The sequence below is a fragment of the Pelodiscus sinensis genome, chromosome 4, assembly GCF_052426305.1.
Source record: "Pelodiscus sinensis isolate ZL-2025 chromosome 4, ASM5242630v1, whole genome shotgun sequence".
Taxonomy (NCBI): domain Eukaryota; kingdom Metazoa; phylum Chordata; order Testudines; family Trionychidae; genus Pelodiscus; species Pelodiscus sinensis.
Window position 1 is genome coordinate 80,013,750 of NC_143055.1, and position 10,090 is coordinate 80,023,839.

The 10,090-nt window shown below is 46.1% G+C and overlaps 1 long non-coding RNA gene across 1 annotated transcript; it reads right to left on the reverse strand.

Annotated features, from left to right (window-relative positions):
- Positions 1 to 513: 513 nt before the first annotated feature.
- On the reverse strand, positions 514 to 9,373 carry LOC142829603 (uncharacterized). The gene is made up of 5 exons (XR_016349451.1): positions 9,302 to 9,373; positions 8,434 to 8,505; positions 2,530 to 2,617; positions 2,314 to 2,356; positions 514 to 1,904 (listed from the first exon to the last, which is right to left on the reverse strand). It is a non-coding gene; the product is annotated as an uncharacterized LOC142829603 (long non-coding RNA).
- Between the last annotated feature and the right edge of the window lie 717 nt (positions 9,374 to 10,090).

Genomic DNA, 10,090 nt, shown 5'->3' on the forward strand with positions numbered 1-10,090 from the left:
GCACTGCATAGAGGTAGCAACAATAGGAGTCAGGCAGCACTGCGGAGATGGTGCTGGGAGGAACCAGTTTTTAAGCTGGCTCCCGCTTCCCCCCCTTGCTGCTTCTGATAGAGACAGCAAGTGGGGGGGAAGGGAGAATGCGAGTAGTTGACAACTTCTCACTTACATCCTTACACTAGACCAGGCATGTCAAACAGGCCTTTGGAGGGCCGCATGCAGCCCGATCGAAATTTTTTGCGGCCCACCACTACATTTTTATAAAAGAATAAAGTGCGGCCCGCTGGCTGCTCGGAGTATGTGGCCGAGAGCAGATCACAGCCAGCTGACCGGCTGCTCTGGGCACAGCACCGCAATGACTGCTCAGGGCTAGCTGAGCCACTTGGTGCTCCAGTGACAGCTCACAGCTGGGCGGGCCGCTCTGCAGTGGGTGCTCCAGCATGTGCTCACAGCCGGCCAGCCGCTCTGCACAGGTATCAAGCACCTGCTCACAGCTGGCCACTGTACTCACGCCACCCCAGCGCCCGAGGAAGAAATGTGTGGCGGCGGCAGCTCTGGGACCTAGGCATTAGGTTGGGAGCGGTCTGGGAGTCCCTGGCGCTGGGGGTGGGAGGAGGCATTAGCTTGGGGGTGCCTGGCTCTGGGGGAGGCATTGGTTAGGGAGGCCTGGGGGGTTCTTGGCTCTGGGGGAGGCATTAGTTTGGGGGGGCTGGGAGTGCCTGGCTCTGGAGGAGGGATGAGGCATTGGGTTAGAGCAGGGAGAGGTCTGGGGTAGCAGAGGAGGATTGGGTTAGAATGGGGGGAATGGGAGTGCCTGGCTCTGGGGAAGAGGAGGAGGACATTTTGTTAACATTTTGTTATTTATTCATTCATTCTCAAATAAAACCACAAAATGTATATTAATTTTATGTCAATAAATGTCACTTTTTTGCAATAGCATGATTAGATGTTTATGCAAAATCTCAAACTTATAAAGTATCTGACATTTTCACAGAAGCCTGTTCTATTGATTAACCACGGTCTATACTGGTTTTTATTTCAACAAAACAAGTTATGTATCATATAAAAAATTAAAAAGTACCTTAAATTTATATTTAAATTAAAAATTGTTTTATATGGGAAAATAATATTACACATCAAATTATTGTATTATATTAAAACAAGGCCTGAAAAATTATAAAATAAACCTAAACAATCTGTAAAAGAGGGAGGAAGGAGGCACGCAACCAAAACATCTTTCTCCTAGAGTAGTGGAGGGAGCATCCTCTCCACTAGACTGATCTTCCTGGAGCCCCTGCTTCCTCCACCCTGCTCCTTACTTTGCCCTTCCTGCTTGCCCAGCTCACTGGCACGGAAAGAAGCTGCCTCTGCCAGCTCTACAAGTTGTGCTGCCCTAAACAGACTAGCTAGATGGTCTTTAACCAGCTTGCAATCATCCACATAAAGCATTACCAAGCATTTTGCTGTTCTTGCTGCCTGTATGATACAGCCAATCTTTTTCGTAACATTCAGAAGTACATGAGTCTTCCATATCCAAAACAGTATGGTTAAGAATAGCTTGGCTGCACAACAAACTTGGAATCCTTTAGCAATGGAAAAAGTGACCCAATGGGACCCTCGGTAGTAGAATAGATAACAGTAAAATGTATTGCAACATCATATGAAAAAATCCCAAATTGGGCTAGCAATGAAATACAATAGTTGGCTATTTATATAAGAAATGTAATATGAAATTCCCCTTCACTCCCAGCAAAAATCACAGCATAATCCACCAGTGCATGTATACAACGCATAACCCAAAACAACAACAAAACCCAACACCCAAGTCCTGAAGATGAGTGCTGTGTTAGCGGTGTAAGCTTGTCTCTTTCATCAAATTAGGTGCCAGCTCCAGGGGTGCTTGGGAGCTAAAGCATCCATGAGGAAAAAAAAACCATCACTGGGTGCTGGCAGTCAAACCCCTCCCCCCCCCCCCCACACACACACACCTCTCACCCACCGGCAGCCCATCTCCTCCCCTTTCCTTCTAGCACCTCCCACTGCAAACAAGTGTTTTGCAGCACTTGGGACTCTGGTGGAGTGGGGAGGGGAGCAGGAATGTGGTGCACTTGAGAGAAGGTGGGGCAGGAGTGAGGGACTGGGGGGAAAGGTTGGAATGGAGGCGGGAAGAGGAGGGTAGGGGTCTGGGCTTGGAGGAAAGAGTGCAGTGCAGATGGGATGGGGCAGAGGAAGGGGTGAGAACTCTCTCAGAGGGGAAGTTAGCACCCAAGCTCACAAAACAGAAGTTGGTCCAATAAAAGTTATTACCTCACCCACCTTTTTTCTGTAATATCCCAGGAGCATATCAGCTCTATCAACACTGTAAAAAGACAAAAAAGGCAAGGCAATGTTTTTGGGTGAGAGGAAGATACAAACTAGGTTATATGTAAATATATGCATGTACATGTTGGACCCCATCCTGCACAACCACCATTCATGTTCTGCAGTGTTCACAGACAATTACAGTGTAACATCCCTCACACTCTTACACACCTCTTCTTCTACCTCCTTGTTGCACCCAGCAAGACCATGCTGCATTGAGTCACGCTTCAACTGTCATGCTGATTTTTCTCTTTAATTTCTGAGGAAACAGAGTAACAACAAAAATTCTGGGACATGGAAACATTTGCTTGTTGTCCCTCTGAGGCCTCTAGGCATAGCAGCACAATTCCTTTCTGCACTCCTAGGGTATGTCTACACTACGGGACAAAGTCGAATTAAGGTACGCAACTTCAACTACATTAATTGCGTAGCTGAAGTCAAAGTACCTTACCTTGGCTTTTGGCACTGTCTACACTGCAGGAAGTTGAAGGAAGAACACTCTTACTTCAACTTCCCTTACTCCTCATGAAAGCAGGGTTACCAGCATCGACCGGAGTGCTCCTTTTCATTTCAAATTAGCTGTCTTAACTAGATCACTAATTTGAACCCTGGAAGATAGACAGTAGCAGCTTTGATCTTCCTCTGCAGTGTAGATGTATCTTTACAAAGTAGAAGCAAACAGCATGATAAACCCTTGTTCCTTTTGCCTGCTTCTTGCACCTGGTAGCATCACATTGCTTATGTGAGGTATGAGTGATGTTGCCTTCTATTGGCAGCTCCACCAAAAGAATAGAGATGTATTGCTAGCAGAGCAACGAGTGTTCCTTCCTAGCTCAAGTATTCTTAGAAGTTAAGAATTGTATTCTGCCAGAGGAAGAGAGAATGAGGCCACAAGCCAGTTGTTATGGTGCTCATCTATGATATGGGAGATCCATTTTCAAGTCCTTGTTCCAATAACTTGTGGAACAGCTTCAACAGGAGAAACTGAGACTCTTCTCAGGACAGTGCAGTTAAGGTACTCCCTTTGGTATAAATCCCTGCTGCACATCTGGGGGGATGAGAAAGGGATTGAACCTTAGTCTTCTACATCTTGGCTGAGTACTCTAAGGCTACGTCTAGACTGGCATGATTTTCCGCAAATGCTTTTAAGGGAAAAGTTTTCTGTTAAAAGCATTTGCGGAAAAGAGCGTCTAGATTGGCACGGACGCTTTTCCACAAAAGCACTTTTTGTGGAAAAGAGTCCGTGCCAATCGAGACGCGCTTTTGCGCAAAAAAGCCCTGATCGCCATTTTCGTGATTGGGGCTTTTTTGCGGAAAACAAATCGGAGCTATCTACACTGGCCTTTTTGCGCAAAAGCTTTGCGCAAAAGGGACTTTTGCCTGAACCGGAGCAGAATATTATTTTCGCAAGAAGCACTGATTTCTTACAGTAGGAAGTCAGTGCTTTTGCAGAAATTCAAGTGGCCAGTGTAGACAGCTGGCAAGTTTTTCCAGAAAAGCAGCTGATTTTCCGGAAAAACTGGCCTGTCTAGACACAGCCTAGCTGTTGGGCAAAAGAGGGCACGTATTCCTCATACCTTGTCTATACTTACCCTATCTTCCAGGGTTCAATTTAATGGGTCAAGTAAGGACCTGCCAAATCAACTGCTGATGGCACCCCCAACAACCCTGGTACTCCACAGGGTCATATAAGGAAGTCAACGGGAGAGTTTCTCCTGTAGACCTTCCACAATATAGATACTGCAGAAATTCAGCTTAACATACATGGACTCCAGCTACACTAGTCTCGTAACTGGAGTGGTATATTTTGAGCTGACTTTCTCCCCCAAGTGTAGACCTGGCCTCAGTTATGGAATAGTGTTAGGTATTCCAAAGACTGGGGGGATTCATGGCTGTGAATCTCAAGCTGAGGCAGACACCTACCTCCAGTCCAGAGCTAGGCACTTCAATGGCTTTGAGGGCACAACTTAGGCCAGATATCCCTCCGTGACATTTCCTATTGGCTAGTTAAGGCCACGTCTTCACTTGTCATACTGGAGCTAAATTGACCACTGAGGGGACTCCAGCCATCGTCAATACTCCTCACAGTTGCAAGGAGTAAGGAAAGCCAATGGGAGCATTTGCTCTTGTTGGCCACCCTTTGTGAAGATGGCACCAAGCTCAGCATAAGGTAAGCTTACTCCAGTTACATATTTTACATAGCTGGCGTTGCGTACCTTACCCGGACCAATCAGGTCTAGTGTAGACCTGGCCTATGGCAGCTCCCGGCTCAATATTCTTGTTTTTGTGGATCCCGTTCTAAGAAGCAGGGTGCCAAAATACTAGGCGTTGCAACACTGAGACCAAGTCTCCATTGTGGATCTAGTGCTAGAAGCTTAAGCTCCATTTTCAAAAGTGACTTTAGCCACGTTTTACTCATTACTGATTACCCAAGGCACAGAGTAAGGCACTTGATTAAGGTCAGAAAGTAAGTCTGTCAGAGAGCCAGGAAGAAATGCTGAGCAATTGGACAAAAAGTTCTAACCACTAGAGTTGGAATAAGAGAATATCCTGATACAATAAGCTCTAAAAATCAACTATTGTACATAGAAAAGTTGTTCCATAAGTGCAAATGCACAACTGCACTTCCAAAAAGTTTACTGTATTAACAACACCTTTTTAAAAATGGAGATGATTCAAGGTTTCACCAAACATTCATTTTTGGAGTCATTTAAACTCACATTTTTTAAGCAAAAACACTAGAGTATGTTCTTCTTGTAGTCAATGGAAGCAACATGTACACAGCAATATATACAGAGATACAGCTCATCAATGCAAAATGAGGGTAGGCCAACACAATTTTTGCCTATGTAGGAGTTAAATTCTGAAACCAAAACTCAAAAGCCACAAAACTCATAGTTAAGCATTAAGCCTCTCATACTAAGCCACTATGGGGTGCCACTTTAATGTTCTCCAACACCTGTTATACTCAGGTAGGAGAAGATTAATCCTTCACTGACAATTTCCTTGCTTTTGTGAGTTTGCTTCAGATACTTAACGTTATCTAAAGGCTTTTTTGTTATGTTGAGTTTGAACCACATATGAGGATAAACCCATTTGACTATGTAGTTATGTAGGTGCTCTGTTGGATACAGAACTATCAATCACTTCAGTTTACTTTCAGACACAAAAGTGAATTTACTTAATGATATTATACTATTTCAGGACTTTATACAGTACAAGACAAAACTTGTTTAAAACATATTACTCAAGAGGTGATAAATAAAAAAAGGTTTTATGTGTGAACTGTAGATCTTCATGGATCTAGAGGACTCAGACATTCATACAAAGCATGAAGACAAAAGATCATTTAGAAGTTAGGGACTTTTTAAAAAGTAAGAGTGCAATTTTGATAAAAATTGGCAGTCCTGCCCATTATCTCTGATCCCTTTATATACTCACTAGATTTACTTGGTGTTGCTTGGGTCCTTCAGGACAGGGGATAGGGATTCAGGAGTCAGGGCAGGGAGAGCTCAGGGTAGAGGGCTTGAAGTATGGTGGGGGGGAGGGGGAGCGGGGGCTCAGGTCAGGGGGTTGTAGGATTCAGGGCAGGAAGTGGGGAGTTCAGTGCCCAGCCCTGGCTCCAGCAGGGTTCCTTAGGGAAGGGCTGAGGTGCCCAGCCCTAGCTGCCAGCTCCTCTACCAGGAGGGCAGGGGCTGGATTAGGGCTCCTCCAGGGAAGAGGGGCCAGGGCTGCACAGTTCTACCTCAGCCTCTTGGAGGGTTTCTCAGGGGTGGGAGCGGGAAGTCTGGGGAGGCATTTCGGGGGGGGGGGGGAAGGAAGGCTGCCCTGGCCCCAGCTGGCCACTCTCTTCCTGGTGTGGCCGCCCTCCAATGGTCACTCTGAAGTATAACTATCCTTCCTATCATGTATTTGGCTATCATGGAACAAGGTACAGTGTTAAAAAAAAAAAACATTTTTCTTTGCGTTATTTGAAGCCAGCCTCTCTCCTGCTATATATGAAGTGCTAATTCGATAAGTTCTAAAAAGCAAGAAATCATGAAATCAAGATATGAATATGCCAGTTATTTAATTTCAATCTCGATAACAATAGCAACACAGAAGTTATTGTATTTGATACACAGATATATTATTGGGTTACTACTCTATTAATAGAGCTATCAAGGTAAGGTTAATTCTTATCTCTTCTGCTAACTAACAAGTGTCAGACAATCATTATAATGGTAATCAGAGGGCACTGATCTTGTGAAAACTGAGACCACAGCAACACACAGCTGAGGAATCCAAAACAACAATGTAACCAGTATAGTAGATAATCCTGCAAAGCAATTAATCTGCATAAGATACTACTATCAAGTAATAAATAAAATTGCAATTTATATCTGAACCTCAGATCAGGTATGTAACTCGGATATGGGGTAGCAGCCGGATGATTATAAACTCTTTTCAGGTTACAATTTAGTTACGGTTACAGGGTTAAACAATGTACTCTCATTTAGTCCTCCAACTGGCCAGATTAACCATTATTAGTTACTACACTAGGCATATGCACCCTGCTGATTGCAGCTCTCCAGTGCCAAGTCATCTATTTCCCTGCTACTGCTATGCAGCAGTTGTTCCATTCACACTCCAGACAGCTTCCTTTCATGTAAGCATTACAAGCTCAACAACAGACCTCATTGTGGGGATTTCTATTTACACCATTTTTTGTTACTGAGACTGTGAAAAGAAACCACAAAAGATGGAGAATAGATGGACCGCTAACACACTAGACTAGAAGTCATCAACCCACAGCTCTTTGAGGTTATCTTCAGGTAAACTTGAAAAAATATACAAATATGTGAAATAATTTGGTGGTCTTAGTTACCACTGAACATATCAATATTACCAAGATCATCATCACAAGCAACAATAACTACCTTGCTCTATGCTTGAAAAGGCTTGCAGTGTATTTATGCGCTCAATTCCTATTGATTTTAATAGGATTTGGCTGCATAAATCCCCAAGTAACTCTTAAAAATATAGGGACTTGTAGGCGTCTCAGCACAAAGATGAAAAATTAAACAAATGTTAGGATAGAATATGATCCCTTCAGGCCAAAGGTAAAATGCCTCAGCAGCTCTCTGGGCTCCCAGCTGGGACCGTGTGGCCTCTGCAGCCCCGCTGCTGCAGGGTGTTCCCCAGAAGGGGCTACCCAGCTACCCCACGCCTCTGTTAGGGCTGGCCCCAATGCAGCCAGTGATTCCCTGGGATGTTCTTGGCCAGCGCTGCCCAGTAATTCCAGCCCTGCTGCTACCGGGGGTTTCCCGGGGTTCTGGCAGGGGCCACCTGGCTGCTGCCAGCCTTGCTTCTGCCAGAGGTTCCCTGGATGGGCCACCGGCAGCCATCTGCAGCAGGGGTTTCCTTGGCTGGGTCTGGGACTCCCCAGCCTCATGGCCCACCTGACCCCGAGAATACCCCTACCGGGGCAGTGGCTCTCCAGCCATGCCTGGCCCCTTTAACTTCAGTGGTTCCCAGGCCAGGTAAGGGGCTCCCCAGCTGCTGGTCCAGCCTGAGCTCCCTGCCTATCATGTTGACTCCCACTGCTGCATCTGGTGCTCTTTAGTCAAGCAACATCTGTGGCCCTGCCGGACCACAGATGTTGCTGGACCAGAGAGTCCCAGACTTGGAAGGTTCAACTTGAATTACTGAATGTATTTATTACTGTTCCAAATGGAATGTCAGTTCAGCCATTCAACTTGTTATCCACTTTGCTTCTCTATCATTTTCCAATTACTTTAAAAAGTGGTGGTAGAAGAAATGGTAAGTGCAAAATACAGTTTTTGGCTTGTGCCTTCTGCTTTATTTGGTGGTCAGCTCGGCATTCACCCCTCTCTGATATGGGACACTGTGACAGTGAAATATTTGAAGGGACAGTGAGATATTTGTACTGGAGAAACAAAAATAAATCATCTGTACTTAGTCAATGTTACCAATACTACTGAAGAAACAAGAAACTGGCTTGGGAAATTGCAATCTGTAACTGGAGAGCTGGTGTCCCTCACCAACAAGTTGGTCTAATAAAAGGTCATTTACCTCACTCGCTCCCTCATTCAGAACACCAAGGTCCTGGAAAAGTCCTTGGCGCCAAGTATTCCACATGTATTCCTGGGGAATCAAGCGTTAGCAGTAGCAACACCAAACGCGCCTTTGTTTTCAAGTCAGTGCATTTATCTCTTGGAGAGCCAGCTTGCTCCCCTAAAACACACTCATACTAAATACTCTGTGAAGGCGGGGGAGGGAGACAACTTTCTCCACGGGGCCACTTTTTAGTCACTGGCTGTATTTGCACACGACACACAAAGGACACGGGCATATACTTGTTTGCTCACAGGCACTAAACTGGCTTGCCCACGCCAAAGAGGGCAGCCCAAGCCAACCCGCCTCAGGAAAGGGCAGTTACCCAATTTGCATATGCAGCACAACCCGCACCGCGCTGCACCACACGCCGCCAGCCACCCGGCTTGTGCACGCAGGTTGCGCTGCTAGCTGGGCTGTTACCCGGCTCCACGCAACTCGCCACCCCCCATCCCGGCCAACTGGGGGGGGGGGGGAGCCGGGCCAAAGCCAGGCCTTGATTCGAGCTCCCCTCAGCCAAGGCTCCAGGCCTTCCAGCCATTTCCGAAAGTGGAACCCCCCCCGGCTGCCACTTCCCTTGAGGCTCCGCCTTGCTCCCCCCGCATCCAGGCGCCCTCGCTCGGTGCCACCGGGCTCCCCTGCAGCACTAGAGCGCTGGCCGGGAAGAGCAAGGCACTGGCCGCGGGGCACACTCGTGGCTCCCTGCCCAGCATGAGCCGGTAGCGGCGGCTCTGGAGCAGCAGCAGCTCAGGGAGCTCCGATCCCGCCCCATCCACGAAGCACTGCGGGGAGGTGTCCGCGCGGCTGGACCCGAGCCCGCCCCTACCGACAGCAATGGGAACAGAGCCAGGATTTTCAGCGTGGTTATTGATCATGGGGCGTCCGTTGTATAAATGGGAGCTGCGTTTGTATCAGCTGCGGGGGGGTGTTGTTGCTGCGGAGGAGTTTCACAGCATGTGGAAGTTGTACGAATAAGGGGAAATATCGTGGCTCTTAGTCTGGGGATCTGGGTCAATTCGCTGTAATGTTATCAATATTAATCCCACTTTTTAGCATTTCAGAGTTATGCAAAAAGAATAGAAACCGATCTCTCCCAGAGAGTTGCTGATTGATTGTCAGTTTCACCTCTCTGCTGTCTCTCCATAGATGTAAGCCAGATCTGCAACCCATTCTTGAGTAGTACTGACTCACCCAAGTAATATTGTATGCCTTACTCTGCATCTATGTACATCACAACCCTTTTCTAAATAAAAATCAGAAGCAAAAAGGAAAAACTACAGTGTAAGAAGAAAACTAGTGAATAATTCCTTATGCTCCAGGGGTATCACAAATTGATAAGCTGACTGAGGAAGATTGGAACAACTACATGTTATGGGTTTGAATGATCCTGAAAACCTTTACTAACCTGAAGAAAGGTTTGGCAAATCAAGCCTGTTTTTCTTAACTAGTATATTCCATCTCAAAGTTCTTTACAAATAGTAATTAATGGAGTTCTAAATGGCTTAGGTACATGCAGCACATCTTTTGTTACAAAGGGAGAGACTTAAAATGTGGTCAAAACAAACCACAAAATATAAGATTTTTCCCTTCCCCCTGCTTGCAGAAACCCTTAGAT